The sequence below is a fragment of the Desmodus rotundus genome, chromosome 2, assembly GCF_022682495.2.
Source record: "Desmodus rotundus isolate HL8 chromosome 2, HLdesRot8A.1, whole genome shotgun sequence".
In the NCBI taxonomy this organism is placed as follows: domain Eukaryota; kingdom Metazoa; phylum Chordata; class Mammalia; order Chiroptera; family Phyllostomidae; genus Desmodus; species Desmodus rotundus.
In genome coordinates, this window is record NC_071388.1 from 200553707 (window position 1) to 200569531 (window position 15825).

At 44.6% G+C, this 15825-nt stretch overlaps 1 protein-coding gene across 6 annotated transcripts in view; it reads left to right on the forward strand.

Moving 5' to 3' along the window:
- The first annotated feature begins 606 nt into the window (after nucleotides 1–606).
- The window catches only part of RHBDD1 (rhomboid domain containing 1), a 111029-nt gene continuing 95810 nt past the window's right edge, over nucleotides 607–15825 (forward strand). For 2 of the 6 annotated variants that reach the window (XM_071220728.1, XM_024564282.4), the window contains exon 1: nucleotides 607–669. The gene's annotated coding sequence lies outside the window, so the exon portion shown is untranslated. Of the gene's footprint in view, nucleotides 753–5281; nucleotides 5503–15078; nucleotides 15199–15825 lie in introns of those variants that run through there. The other 4 variants (XM_045198442.2, XM_045198443.3, XM_045198444.2 and 1 more) reach the window with 4 other exon arrangements.

The following is a 15825-nucleotide window of genomic DNA, read 5'->3' on the forward strand; positions in this document are numbered from 1 at the left end:
AACAAGTTAACAGAAATACTTAACACCTAAAGCCCTCCCTGGGCCAACAGACTAAGAAATGCAGTCTCAGGCGTTGGGGAGTGAAAAGCACACCCACGACCTTGTTTTGCTGGCGTACTTGGTAACGGTGGGTTCCGCCCGGAGACAGGCAGTGCTCCTGCCATCCGCCGATAACTCGTGAAGGTGGGGGTTTCTGACTCTCACATCATCCACTTCTCACGTAGGGTCTGAGGACTCCTCGCTGCAGGTTGGGAGCTTGCAGCAGGGCTGGACCCTGGAAAGACAGTTTCACAGCCGCCACGCGGTCAACTTGCTGCTTGTCCCCGTGTCTGGTCCCTCCAACGCAGGCCGCATGTTTACTTTTGCTTTACGCGTGGTAGAGGACGCTAGTGATTGATGGCAGGGAAGGCAATATTATCCACGTTTCACTCGGACTTGCAAGACGAGTAGAAGGTACTCAACACTGTGCCCTCGGAGCCACCTCCCTGCCACCGCCGCCTGAACAGCCGGCAGGAGCACCTGGCCCGCAACTGACCAAGCGCTGCAGCCCGCCGGAGGGGCGGGGCTGGGCGGGCCGACCGCAGGGAGCAGTGCTCCTGCGGGCGTCCCGTGCGTGATGACGCACTTGCGCGCGCGAAGACGTCGGGACGCAGGCGGGCCGTAGAGAGCGTGAGTTTTCGCGTCTGTTTGACTGTATTCGCGCGCGTCTGTTTGACTGTGTTCGCGCGGTCGGTTCTGGGCGGCTTCTTTAGGTGTGAACTGGGGCTGCGGCGCTGGCGGCGGGGCGAAGGCTGCGGGGCGGCTGGCGGCGTCCTGCGAGGGCCAGGACAGGGCTGGGAATGGGAGCAGGGATGGATCGGGGTGGGAGGCGTAGCCTCGGCATCCGGCGTCGTAGGCACACTCGGGGTCCGAGATCAGGGGGGCGTTTCCTAGAGCGACCCTGCGCGGGTTGTCTTCACCCGGCCTCGGAGGCCAAACGCGGCGGAATTTACCCGTCCGAGGCTCTCAGAGGCTGGGCTTAGCTCCGTGGGAGTTTTAAAAGCAGCAAGTTTACAGCGCCGTTGCATCAGCAGCAGCTTTCAGTTTCTGGTGCTCATGGAACAGTAACTTTCTGTTCTCTTAGTAGGGCACAGGAAGTCCACTTCCGTGAATTTAATCCTTTTCTGCCCACGCCTTAAAAGCCTCTCCAAAGCCGGATCACTGTCACTTTCGAAGACTCGGGGTGCTCTCAAAATGAATTTTTGCTTAATCATGATTGAGCCATTTATGCGTGTAGGTAGTACACTCACTGACAGTTGAGTTTTCCTCTTTTTTATTTTTAGTTGTTTGGAATGGCTTCTTAAAAGTCTGTCTAGTGTCTTAAATTTATATGTCGGGTGTTTGTTTGTTTTCTGCTGGTTCTAATAAAGTTATAAAGACTTAATTTGCTGCTGGCGTTGCAGGGCTTGGGAAAGAGGTCATCTTAAAAAACTAGCACTGCATTGGATTCCTGAATTGTCCCGGGACTGCTAGTATCAGTATCACCTCGGAACTTGTTGAAAATGAAAATTTGGGGGTCTTACTAGTTGATCCCAGTGCACTTGGGTGCTAAAATTTGGGAATTACTGACGTAGTGATAACCATTTGGGTGTCACAGTGGAATTTTACAGAATGGAGTGGATCCAGGTGAAGCCTTTGAAGGTGGAGGATCTTGGACAAGTTACTCACAGGTTACTTCACAGGGCTGTAAGCATTCGATGGGAAAATGCAGGAAAAGTGTTTAACACCAGCATACATAGAAAACACTAAAAATGAGATGTTACTTAGCAACCTTTATGACTATATAAAATACATACATGGATTGTGTTGGAAGGATTCTTCGTTGGGTTAGATATGAGGTATAGTGCATGGATATTGTGACTGCTGCTTAGCAGGCATTTTATTTGTTTCTGGATTCCCAGTTACATTCTATATAATGAAGGTTATTTATTGGAGGCAGGGTATTCAGTTAAAAGTTATAGCAATGCATACTAATAAAGTTATGGCAATACCTACTAACACTTGGCTGTAGGATTTTTAAGAATTGCATTAGTAATTGTGTTAAAGAGTACTTTTAAAATTTTTGGCCTTCTGTTCTCTTCAGCTTAATTATAGCTGAATTCAGCTTCTTTTGACCCAGAATTTGGTAAAGAAGGTAGGATGGGTAACTGACCAGAGATTAGCCTTAGAGTTAAGAAGTATGGATCAGTGACTTGGGAGCAGAAGACGAGGCTGAAGATGTTTCCATCCTTATCTTTCTTTCCCACGTGTCATAAACTCCACGGTGGCAGAGAAGGCCTCATCATACCCATTTTCCATAGCTTCGTTTTCTGGAAGCATCACAGGAGTTGAGTTAGGTGTGCCCGCCACCTGTTGTTTTTTCAGAACATCAGTTGCAGGGTTTACTCACAACGTTTCCCTTCCCTTTCCAGGGAACCACAGTGGGGGGAGGGAGAGAGAAATACTCAGGATTTGAAGCAGCTGCCCTAAAGCCTAGACTCATTCCGATGTTGAGAAGGGTCGGTGCCGCACTGGCCCAACCAACAGGCTTTGATTAGAGCACGCTGCTCCCAAGGCCCTGCCATGGCTCCTGGGTATTGTGGGTGAGAGAGTTTTCACTTTGGATATCAGTTTGTATTAGAAATAACTTTGGTAATGCTCTCCCATCATAAAGCACTCATTTTCCGAAGGCCCCAAGCATTTTTCTTGTTCTCTGTTGCAGAGAGGCAGATACATTGCAGTGATTTGGGGTCAAGAAGGCCCTGCTTTGAAGCCTGCCTCTGCCACTACTGATTGTGTGTATCAGACAAGTTTACATCCTCCCGACGCTAATTTCCTCTTCTGTGAAATAGGAGTCGGTGTGTGATTGCCTCAGGACAGTGAACAAAGTGAAATAAAGTGTAAAACGTCCACTAGGTGTTAGACAAAGAGGCCCAATAACTACTGCATGGCGGGCAGTGGGGAAAGGTAGTTACCACCTGAAACCTAACTTTGTCTCCTTCATTTCCTCCTTATGAGTGAGATGGTTTTGTTATTACCAAACCGCACTGTTTTTCTTTTTAAATGATCAGACATGCTGAAGTGAAAAGTCAAAAAGTTTTTGCATTATTGAGAACCAGAGAAAGCAAACACATGGAGAAAGTTTAAACCTGCTAGAAAAATACTATCTTCAGTTTTATCACCATTCAGAGCAACTTCCGCAAGATTTTTGGGGGTGCTGACTGGAAGGTGAAGGTCAAGGGGTGATTACAATTTAAGTAATTTCAGTTAATGGGGCACTCAGTTGTAGAAGCGGACGCTGTGTTAGAGGAGATGAGAACTCACTAAAAACATGCACCAAAGTATAAAAATACGTTAGCTCTGAAATAGATATTATTTTTCAGTAAGGATATTTAATAACAAAGTGAGCATTTTTGTCCCATTTTTAAAAAGTGATAAAAATTCTTATGTATTTTTAAAAATATTTTTTAGAAAGAGGGGAAGGTAGGGAGAAAGGGAAAGAAACACCAATGTGTGAGAGAAATATATATCAGTTGCCTCTTGTACATGCCCTGACTGGGACTAAACCCACAATCCAGGCATGTCCCCTGACAAGGAATCAAATTGGCGACCCTTTGCTTTCCGGGATGATGCCCAATCAACTAAGCCAGACCAGTCAGGGCATTATGTATTTTTGTGTCTACTATATATAAATACATGAGCATGGAAAATACTTGAAAGGAGTCATACCAGGTCATAATTTTCAATTTTTTGTAATCCTCACCCAAGGATATGTTTATTGATTGTTTTAGAGAGTGGGGGCGGGTAGGGAAAGAGAGAGAGAAACATTAATATGAGAGAGAAACATCAATTGGTTTCCTCCCACAAGCTCCCCAACCAGGGATCGAACTTACAACCTAGGTATGTGCCCTGACCAGGAATCAAACCTGCAACCTTTTGGTGTATAGGATGACACTGCAAACAACTGAGCAACCCAGCTAGGGCCATAATTTTGTAATTTGTGGATGGGGATAAGTGTGTACCTTTATGCAAAGTTATATGTGCATGTATAAATAAACATTCTTTTTAAAAAGACCATTAAAAAGATAGAAGTGATGCTTTAAAAAATAGATTTCCTGTTATGCTGCAGTTGTAATCATCTAAGCAGTGGGCCTCAGACTTTTTAGCAGGGAACCCTGTTTAGCGGAATCTTGGGTGTAGCACTCAGGAACAGAGAGGCTTTCATGAAGGGCACAGGCCCTCTACAGGGACACACGGAGGCATGTCTCTGGCACCCACCGGCCTGGGACACTGGTTGTGAAGCTCTTCATCTATGGGATTGAAATCCTCAGGAGATGAGCTGAACCTTAAAAAGTCACGCCAGGGAGAATTCTTGTGAATGGGACTCACAGACGTGCTCTGAAGACGATGCAAAAGGTTTTCAGCAGTGGTGTTAAACATACGTAGTAGAGCTTCTCATGCGGAGGAGTGATGATTTTTACAAAAAAAGAGAGGCGTCTGTACACATCTTTGGAGAAATCATCTGAGCTTTTTTTCTCATCCCTCCAAGTATGACAGCTGTGTCACTGTTAAAGCTATTTAATATTTTAACTGGCTGTTGTTTAGCATTACAGATGGCTCAAGGAAGAAGATTCAAGGAGTCCGTGGAAACACATGACTTGTATTTACTGCCCCTTGGTTTTTTTGTTGTATGAAAGCAGCTGGGTTGGATTTAGATGGTAAAGGGTATTTTTTAGAGTTAATTTTTAGTAAATAGTGAGCTTTCATAGGAAAAATAATTTCAACTGCGAAGTATTAGATTGTTATTAGCAGCGGTAGTAGTAATACTGCATTGTCTTTTCACGCGTTGAGGAGGGTTTCCTGGTGACAGCTGGAGTGTGGGGGAGGGGGAGTCCCTTTCAATCAACCAGCTGCTCTGTGCCACATCACGATGGTGACATTTCAGAGCCTGTGGGTAATTTTGCCTGTATTCAGAAAAGAAAGTGTGTGAAGTTTCTGGGAAGCAACAGATAGCGAGCAACAGCCCTTTGGGATCTAGGTGAGAGCCAACTGCCATGAGTGCATTCAGGTTTCCATGTAGGTGTTACCTACCACCTACTTCCTTGGGCATCGCCAGTGCACACCATGGTTACAAAGCAGTAAAGCTTCGCCGCACAGGGGGAGAGGCTCGTGACTTCACGCAGAGGAAGGGCGAGTAGAAAACAAAGTTTGGGAGTGTGCTCCGTGCACTCCCATACCATGCTATTTCATTGATTCTTCACAGTGACTCCAGGAAGTCAGTGAAGTTTTTCTCGTCTATGGATAAAGAAGCGCAGCAGGATTGCTGATGTGATTTTCCCGAGGTCACGTACCAGTCAGCGACGGCATCCAGATTGGACCGCAAGTCTGGCTTCCGCTCCGGGAGTGGTGTCATTGAAACAGCAGCTGTTTCTCCACGGTGTTAACTTGCTTATGCATTTTTAATGCAAAGTCACCATTATCAGGGTAGTTCTGAATGAAATTTATATACATATTACAATGACTTCAGTTCTATCCAAATAATATATAGCAGTGTGTGTGTGTTTTGGCAGCTATTCCTAATTTTGGATGGTTTTCTCTTGAGGAAAGTGTCTTGGGCAACACTGTGAAAAAAAAATTTGCTACATTTTTTTGCATTATAAATACCAGCAATTTGCGATTATGTGTGTTGTAATGAATCAGTTGTGATTCTAAGTTTGAACAAATGTAGGAATAAATACTGTGCACACTGCCCATGTAGCAGAAGTACCTTCCTTCGTACCAAAGTATTCAAGATTTCCTCCTTTCTTTCAAAGTATGCTAATGTTGTATTAATAGGAAACATTATAGACTTCTACATTTCCAGCTTGTGGCTGTTATGTCCACCAAGTGGTGACTTAAAACACGCCCTTTTATTTTTGTGAGATGGCTTCACAGCTGTTGACTGTGAGTTTCATGGGTCATTTTACCTTCATGCCCATCGTCCGCAGGAAAATGCCTGCCTCATTAGTTTCTGTGTTTCTGCCCCCAGACCTCATACGACACTTTAAACTTGATTTTGCTGTTTTCTAGACATCCTATGCACTTTTATAAAGAGTTCTATTATAGATCTTTATGGCATTATAATGTTGCTCTTTGTGTGTCTGCTTCTCTTTCAAGGCCATGGGAGCTTGTCCCTTAGTGGATGCTCGGATATTGTTAAATGAAGGAATATAGACACTGAGATATAAAATTATGTGCTTAATGCTTTTATTGCTACAGTTTCATATCCATTGGCTTTCTTCTCTGGGCTCACGATTAGAACAATGTGATGATTTAAGTCTGTCAGTGAATCGCATGATGGTGAAAAATGAAGAGGTAAATCTTTCCGAAGAAAAGCATGCAGGATACTTCCATCATCCTTCCTGAAGTCTGTGAAGTTGAACAGGCTCTCATTCACTTTTCCTTTTTTTCTTTCTTTCCTTCTTTCTTTGAGCAGATGAATCTAATCAATTCATTAGTTTAGTCAGAAGTTTTCATCGAGTGAAACATCTTATTAAATGTTTACACCTGTCTTATTTTCAGTGAAGAGCAAGGTCAGGGAGTACGATGTTTTTGAAACATCATTTCAATAATTAGAAGTTTCTTTAAGAACATAAACTTGTATAAATTGAAGACAACTTTAGGCCATTGGTTTTTCCTTTTGAAATAACATTCTTCATCCAGTGTCCAAGTTTATCCACTAAGTGTATGACGGAGAAGACTTTGTGTCACTTAGGCAGAAGTTACTCTCGCACTCACAGTCTTAGCTCTGTGCACTCTCCCTTTAGGGCAGGCCCGTAGCAGACCTTTGAGACACTGCTTATGAACCCTCCGTGTTCTGTGGGCTAGAATGTTGTACTCAGTAGAAAGTGAGAACTGGGGATGCTTGAAATAAACTAGGATTTCCTTGCCAGCCCTTGGCAAATGCCTTAGTATCCTGTGTAGGGTTCTTTGACTGCAGACAACAAAAACTAACTTAACTTGTTTATCCAGATAATTTATTCCAGAGCAAGAGATTGGAAGTGTGTGGGTGATAAGCTCAGAGGGTTGACAGCAAAACCAAACCACCAGGACTTGGGAAAGGACAGCGGCTCAGTGAGCTCTCGAGGTCTGAGTAGACGTGGTGGGTCTGGAAAATTCTTTGGTGATGCTCTGAGAGTCAGGTCCAGAAGTTGTTGGTCTCTACACACGTTTTAGATTCTAGGGAGAGAGTTATGATTCCAGCTCTGGTCACTGGCACTGCTGATGGCTCAGCCCTCCAGGACCACATCCAGTGGGGTGGGAGGTAGGTTCCTGCCACTGAAAGAAGGAGGTATTGATGCTGGGCAGGCAAAACCCCCCCGAGCTGTCCCTACCACGTAGCAATTAGTGGACGGCCTGTGTGCTTTCTGGGAACATAAACAACATCTCTGAAATCTGGCCTTCTCTTCCCCTTCTTGACTAGTTCATATGCTGGAAAGATTTCAGTTACATAAATAATCCACCAACAGTCCTTACACAGATTAATTTAGAGTGTGATGGCTATCACCTTCTCATTGATTGTAGGTAAACAAACAAAGAAATCTGGCCAGGAGCAAACGTGAGAGTGGAATTACTTAAGTGCTCCTGAAGGGAGAGGTGGCCGGGCGCTGGCCTTGTCGCTCACCGTGTGTCTGCCGGCTTAGGGACCCAGCTCTGAAGGGCTGTCAGTCCAAGAACTTTAATGAGCCCTCATTACACTAAAACCTGTAGTCTGTGGGAGAAGGAACCGGCGTGTGATTGATACTGGAAGTCATACGTGGTGATGGATCAGAATTGGAGCTGGCACTAATTCACCCCGCCGTGGAGCAAAAGTCAAGGCTGTGTACGAGATCCAGTAGTTTCATTTTTCATGTATAAAGATAATCTAATGATTTCTGTTAAGACAGTAACACTTTAAAAAGGAGGGAAAATAAAAATTTTGCCATCTGACATTTCCAGAATTTTTTAATCCTAAAATGGGAGCTCATTAAATTCTCAAATGTAGTGATACTTTAAAGATAATCTTGACAGAAATTCTGGCTTGACATTTTATTATAAAATTAATTGTAATTAGGAAATCATTTTTACTTTCATGTGTCTTCCACATACCCTATCATATTGTTTTTTAAAAAAATGTGTGTATAATCGAATCACATGAAGCAGTTTAGAAATGTGGGATCATAGAAAGCCCCCAAAATGCTATTTTGTTACTAAGTTATAAAAACATGTTAAGGCTATTTTAAAATTTAACGTTAAGCCTTATTTTACTTTCTTTGTTTATATGAATTAAAAACACTGTCATTTCCCAGTTTGTGATTATATATTTATATCTAATTGCAACATAACATCACTTAATTCTCACCACACCAAATGAGCTTGCATTATTTCCTTTAACAGGTGAGAAATGGCAGTCAAATGACTTTCATAAGGTCTCATAGCTCATGTGTTGTAAAGATCTTACTGAAGGCCACGCCCTTAACCACTGTCCTGTGCCACACACGTTAATATTGCTAGCCCTGTGTATCATTTTGACAAAGAGCATTGGGAAGTTTCTTTTCCCAGAGCTTGTCAGTTGACACAGTTGCCTGCCAACTTCCTTATGTTCGGAAACTGTTCAAACGTGTTGCCTTATCTGTCATCTCGTGCCGCTGCTCTCCGGGAATGTGGCCACCGCTCCCGTGTCACAGCAGCGTGCCCCGTGAAGCCCTTTGTCCTTAACATCTCAGAGCAGCCTGACAGCCTTTCGTGTTGAATTCTGCAAGATTGCTTTTTTGCATTTAACAAAGCTGAGCGTTGCTTTCTAGGTGAAAAATAATTAAATGCTCTTAAAGATGTATTTGATTAACAGGAAGCTGATCTGTGTAAATGAATTATAACTGTAATGATGTCAGAGCCTTGTCTTTTATTATTAACCAGGTAATTGACCAGAAGTTTGGAAGCTTATTGTAACTGACAGTTAGTGGTTTGACCTTGTGTGCTGTCTAGAAGTGAAACGTGCACGATGCCTGTAAATGCACTTTGTTCGCTGCGCTGCACGTGCTGTCGGAGCCTCTGATCGTGCTCCCGTTTCTACGTTTTACTCCTTTGATGGAACTGAATGTTGTACTGCACTCCCTCCCTTAAAGCATCCAGCCAAACCCGAATGTCTCTGCCATTGAGTAACTACAGTCCAGCAGGAAACCTTGGCACATTGAGGATGTATAGTCAAGTAAGCAAATGCCCCAAATTCAGTGAATCTTGTTTTTAAGTTCCATGTGAAAGAAAGCAAAACAACTTTTGGCAGAGAAGACGTAAAAATAGGGACGTTAGTTGATAGGTTGAAAGACAAATTGGTTCCCCTCTTAATCTAATTTGTCTGAGAACGTTGAGAGGGTGAGCCGTTTTAAATACTTGAGTGATGAGAGCCTCTAACTTTGGTGAGTTTGGTTAAAGGATGGGACTGTAGTGGTGAACGTGGAGAGGAAGTGGCGTAATAAGGGCCAGCGAGCAGTGTTCCTGGGTGCTGGCTGTCCTTCCGGCAGGCTTTGTCCTAGTGGTAGAGTCAGCTCTGCTAGAGCGTGACAGAGGCCTTCCTGAAATCACCGTTCCATGCGCAAGCAGGCAGTAAAACCCACACAGCTTATGGAGCACATGCTGGTAGGGGTAAAACACGCAAAAAGCTTTGTCGGTGTTACGTTATAAAAAGAGACAGGAACCTAATAAAAATGGTAGCACAATCTTACATGTTAAATGATCAAAAAAACACCTAGGTGCTACAGTAAATACAGTACCCTCCCTTCCAAAAGTACTAGACTTTGCTTGTGGAAGTGGCTGTCAGAAGGGTCGCACCTTGTGAGCTATTGTCAGTGGAGGAAGGAGGCTCATCCAGGATCGGATGGCAAGTTGTAACGGCAGACGTGGATGGGTGTGATTCATAACACACTCTGTGAACTCGAGGTAGCTGGTTTGAGGCGTGCAAATGTGTACATTTTGTGGATTTCCATGCAGCTTGCTTCGGCTGGATGCAGTTTTCTGCACTCATCCTGTGGATGAAATTATGCATAATCAAACGCTAAATATGCATTATGCTCAAATTGTTCCCTGATATATTAATTACATGTGAACACATTTGCTTGTTTCAAAACAAGCGCTACAGCAGAAGCGCGGGAGCCCAGTCGGGGAGTGATGCCCGCAGTGCTGTAAGGCCCCTGCCCGCATCCCGTGCCCTCCCGCCCGCAGTCCATCATTGGGACTGACTTCTAGCCTCGGCACCTGTGGTTCTCCGCCTACGTGCTTTCTCGGGCCCCTGACACCTGCTTCACCTGCAATGGCAAGCCACAAGTGACAGAGAGTTAGGGCACACCTCAAGCCTTTGGGGGATAAGCACTGAGACACAACTCTCCTAGCTTTCAGGGTTCCCACTGGGATAATGCCGTCGGCCCTCACAGTGATGGCTGCCTTAACAATGCACCACAACCCTGCCAGGGTGTCTGTTGCCTCCCAGATAAATTACTTACACAGAGACCCTTGTCTCAGAGTCTGCTTCCAGGAAAAGCCCGAACTGTAAGTGATGTACAATAATAACAGGTAGCTACCTTCATCAAGAGTAGGCTAGTGAATCCTCATAGCAACCCATTTTACAGGTGGGGAAACCCACATGGCGTGATGAATTCGTCCAGGATAAGTGACACAGCTAATAAATAGACCAGCCGTCTTAGCTGTCACTTGGCCTTGAGCAAGGACCCAGAGGCAAACATGATCTGATTGGGCAACTAGGCACAGGAGAGTAGTAGAAACTAAGGTTAAGCACTCAATGGTTTAAATTTAATTCGTGGGGCTTCAGGGGGCCTTTAGCAAGGTCTCTTATCCTGCCATTACAAAGCTACACAAAAGGTTTTTGTTGTTTGTTTGGTTTTTTTAGCAGCTGCTTGGGTTGGGTTTATGAAATTGGAATGTCCCCACCCGATCTGGAAATTTGCACTTCAGAGTTTTTCCCAAAGATAGGGAGGTGCAGAGAGGAACCAGGCTCGGCCACCCTTCTAAGGCGCCATCATCCTGGTCTCTTACGGGGACGTGCATGATTCTGGGCAGAGTCTGTAGGGGAGGGGAGCTTTACAGGGCCCCCTTTCCTGATGTTCTCATCCCTGAGCAATCCAAGGCAAGGCCACACAGAAGCCCTGCGCCTGGGTGTGATTTTCTGAACGCCTTCCCTGGTATCCGTGAGGGTGCTTGAAAGCCACTCAGCAAATGCGCAGCAGTAACTGAATAAAAGTACAGGTGAGCAAAAGAGGGCTCCTGTTCCTCCAGAATCTTCTGTCAGACTTTTCTGCTGACTTAGAAGATAAGATGGGATAGTTCTGTCTCTGAATCTACACTCTTTGTCTGTGGTGTTAAGCGTTGTTGCCTCTCTGATTACTGGCAGAGAATAGTCAGTGACTTCCGAACTCCTTTGAAACGAGGAACAGTTGGGCGCACTTTGTCCTTTTCTTTCTCTGAGTGGAAAGACTCTGCCTCACCTGATAGATGGTCCGTGTGCTACTTTGTTAACTGATTGTATTGATGACCTTGTTAAAACTTAGCCTCTTCTAAGCTAGAAAGAAGTTCAATCTTCTTCCACCAGGCAGAGTTGGTAGATTTCTTCCTCTGTGTCTCTCTCTGCATCTCTGTCTCTTTCTCCATCTGTGTCTGAGTCTCTGCGTTTGGGGAGAACATTTCAGTGTTAAGACTAGACTTCAACTTTCTGAGCTTCCTGTACTGCAAAGCAGCTTAATCCTACTCAACCTAAAGAAACAGACCATTCGAGAGTTTGATGATCTTGGACATCCAGTACCCCAAAACTAGGGGCAGAACCGGCTGGGAAGAAGCGCTCTCTCACTGGGGAATAGTCTCTCCAGTTCATTTTAGCCCTCTTTGTGCTTCTTACCTAAAGTTTCCAAATTGCCAAGAATCCCCAGCAGATTTCTCACCACCAGCACAAACTCGTCGTTCCCTTTCACTTCAGCAAAACCCCTAGTTCCTCGGAATGAATTAAGTGTGGGTCTTTATTTTCTTTACTCTGTAATTCAACTGACACTAAACTGACACCGCAGCCCAGTGTTAAAACTAGTTTATAGCGTTTCCTAAATCTGCCATTCCTTTTCTGAGTCCTTTGCCTTTACCTGAAAGCAGCTTGCCTTTCCTTAGGATTTTTTTTTTTTTTTTAACTCTCAGCAGCCAGTCCTCAGTATAGTAGCAAAATTTGGTCTTGCTTGTGGTAATGTTGATGGCTTTTGGTTTGCTTGGTTTGTCTTTTAGTTCTTACACCTTTCTACCTCCTTCTCAGTGAGAGGACCAGTGTGGAAGCTGAAGTCTTATGTTTAACCTTGTGTACTTTGGACTGTGCCACAGTCCCTCTTCGGTGAAATTGATCTAGCCTTCTCTAGCAGCTGTCCATAAATCTTATCGCTTCCTGGATATTGTTAGACTCTGTAGGGTAGAACTAACTGCTTATCAAGACCTGACTTGACTGTTTCTTTTGCTGATTTCATTGATTGCCTTGGGAAGATAGTTCTGTGGCTTAGAATGCTCTTGGGTGATGGTAATCGTTTGAAACCACTTTCCTGTATGTACTTTAAACTTCTCTTTTCATAGCTTTCCCCGAGTTTTGCCTCAGTAACTTTTGTGTACAAAATAAATGCAGTGACTCCAGTGATTCTGGAGGCTCTAGAATTTTCACATCTGTGGGATGCGGAAGCAGAAATCTGGTTGGAAGTGGGTTGCACAGTCAGGACCAGTGGCTAGGGGACTCACCGGGAACCTGTGTCCGCTTAGTGCGCACACTGTTTTCATTGCGATGGTATGTTAATTTGGGGGACCTGGGGGCAGATGGATTGTGACGCCATGCTGCTCTCCCCCAGTGGGCAGCGTCTGCCTGTTTCTGACTATACAAGTCACACCCATTTTTCCCGACCTTGCTGACGTATCCATCTGCCCTCAGCTGCTTTGCTGTTTGTGTGACAGAATTTCTTCACATTGATTTGTTTCCAAAGAATTTTACTTTAAAATACTTGTTTACTGCTTTTGAAGTCTTAAAAGTAGAATTCTTCCCTTGTAATATTTTTTTTTTTGTAAAATAGACATTGTATTTCAATGGGTTTCATTATTTCCAGAAGCAGCATCTAACTTAAAATGTATTGCTGCACCTTATCTCTTTGGTAATATCTTATTTTTTATAAAAGGAAGTCCTTTGCTAAATGGTTAGCACTGAAATCTTTATACTTTTAGTCACTTTTTTCTTACTTATTGTTACTCAAATTAGCTTTGATTAAATTTTACACCGTGCATTGTAAGCAGAGGTCGAAGTAAAAGGGGGACACTGTTTTAGTGCCTTTTAGTACTTAAACAAATTCTCTCAGCTGGGAGTGTACCCTCCAGGAAACATTCATGTGAAAGGACAGTAGTGGACATCTTCTCCAAGGGTTTGTAGTCTGGTGTCTTCCGTTGAAAATACTGGCTCACAAGCAGCCCTTTGCACTACTTCTGGCCTTCCTCTAGCTCACGGCCCAGAATTTCGAAACACTTGTGTTTAACCACATGCAGACGTGTGAGGCGTGTCTTGCGTGCTGCGGAAGGACAGACCTTGGCTTTCCTCAGTGACGGACAGGCAGGGCTGCCAGGCCCCTCCCGAGCAGAGGGAGCGGCAAGGTTTGCAGCTGTGACAGACAGCGCTGAAAGGGCCCGACAGACGAGCGGCAGCGTCGGGTGGGACTTGCTGCATGCGAGCGAGTCCTCAGCGTCCGAGTCACGAGCATGGTCGTCAGGGTTTCTGCACCTGTACGAAAACGTGGAATTCCAGTCTCTCCCTCTGCTTCCACACCAAAGCTGCTGAAAGCATTTCCACCCAATGGGGCCCTTAGGTTTGCAGTGGGCAGACTTACAGTAATCAGGAGTGTCGCCCTCTTGGCGTCTCTGGGCCACACTGGAAGAAGAGTTGTCCCGGGCCACATGTTAAATACATTGTGACATGTAATCACAAAAAGATCTCATAATGTTTTAAGTAAACTTATGATTTTGGAGTGGGCCGCATTCACAGCCTTCTTGGGCTGCATGGGGCCCGCGGGCTGCAGGTTGGACGCCCCTGCCTGTGGGCCATGTGATGTGTGTGAAGTTCGCTTTGGTGACCTCTGAGAGCGCCCCCTGTGGCAGCCCATCCCAGGAGTGGCCACGCTTAATTAAGCATCGTGGACGGAGAAAGCTACCGGCTGATATTTGAATGTCCCCAGAAAGTCTCCAGGGCAGAAGCTCCGCTGGGCTACTTCTCACGTGGGCAACTCTGCTGAGCGTCCTTCAGGATGGGCGGCAGGATGGGCAACGACTTTCTTGGCGAGTGCTGTGCAGGCCAGCTAGTAGATAATATCGAACTAATAGGGTCCTCACAGAACTGTGAGAATTAAATGCCACAAATGGCATACCATTCCTCTGTAAACTCTAAATAATTTCACAAATATTAGTTATTATTGAGGAAGGTGTATACATGTTATATAAGATGTTGGATCCCAGGCTGAAATGCTTGAAGTTGATCAGATGATGCTAAAGATTTAGTATCAGGTAATACTTATATAGCGCTTATTACGTTTCAGGTAATGCTCTATGTGTTTTACATATATTAACTCACCAACTCCACGAAGCAGGTCTTATTCTTATTTAGCGTCTGTTTTATAAAGGAGGACACTTAGACAAGGGTTGATTGAGAACTTGCCCAAGGTCATCCAATTCCAAAAAATTGAGGCAGGATTTGAACCTAGGCCATTCGGCTCCAGAGTCCATTCTATTAACCATGACACTGTTCAGTCTGATGGTGATGAAGTCCAGAAAGCTGTTATACGATCGGTGAGACAGCACGATGGACTGGGGGCAGGGGATACCATGATGAGACTGGATTTTAAGCAAATTGAGTCAGGCATTGTGCAAAGTGGACTGTGAGAGACTCTCAGGTGACAGGGCGTGGTCTTGGGTGGGGTGTGTCACCACATAACATATGCCCTTATTAATGCTTGCTTACTTGCTGGAACTTTCTTTTACTTCTGTTGTTTTAGTGGTCTTAAATCCTAATCACCAGAGGTCAGGTGTTCTGTCTTCCACGTGGATGGCATTGGTACGTAAGGCAGGCTATTATAAAAGACAGTTGGACGGGGTCCCACTAAGGTAAGGAACAGTTTTTATTTGTTTTCATTTGGGGAGATGGTATATGAGGGAGGAAAAGCAAGTTTGTGTCTTAAAAACTCTAGGTCTGGTAGTTTAGAATCAGGGAGATTTAGCCAGGTGGCATTAGGGAGATGGTTCATGGTTGTGTTGATCCAAATGAGACAGTTTCTTACGTGGTTATAACAAGTGTGTGAGCGTGGAGGCCTACCGTGTGAATGGAGATCTCAGCAACCCTCAAAAGGGGAAAATGCTCGTAATCCCCAATTTCTGATGGAACAGAGTCCAAGTTGCAGACAGTTCTATGAATAGATACTGGAGTGTAATTACTGAGAGTGGCATAATATTCATAGAGACTGGGTTCCTATTACCTTCTTAATATAATTGGATTCCGGCTTTCATTTCTTATTCATGAAGTCAGTTTTCATTCATTTGATAACCCTCCGTGAGCACAGGGCCTCGTATGGGCTTCTGGTGAGGGTTGCACCCTGCGCCCCCCGGACTCCCCCTTACTAATCAACTCAGGTGGTTGGTGCGTTATGGTCGATTGCACATGCTGTAATGATGTGAAGCTGTTGCACTTAATCTTTAAATATGAAATCTTAAAATCATAAATCGCATGTTGTACAT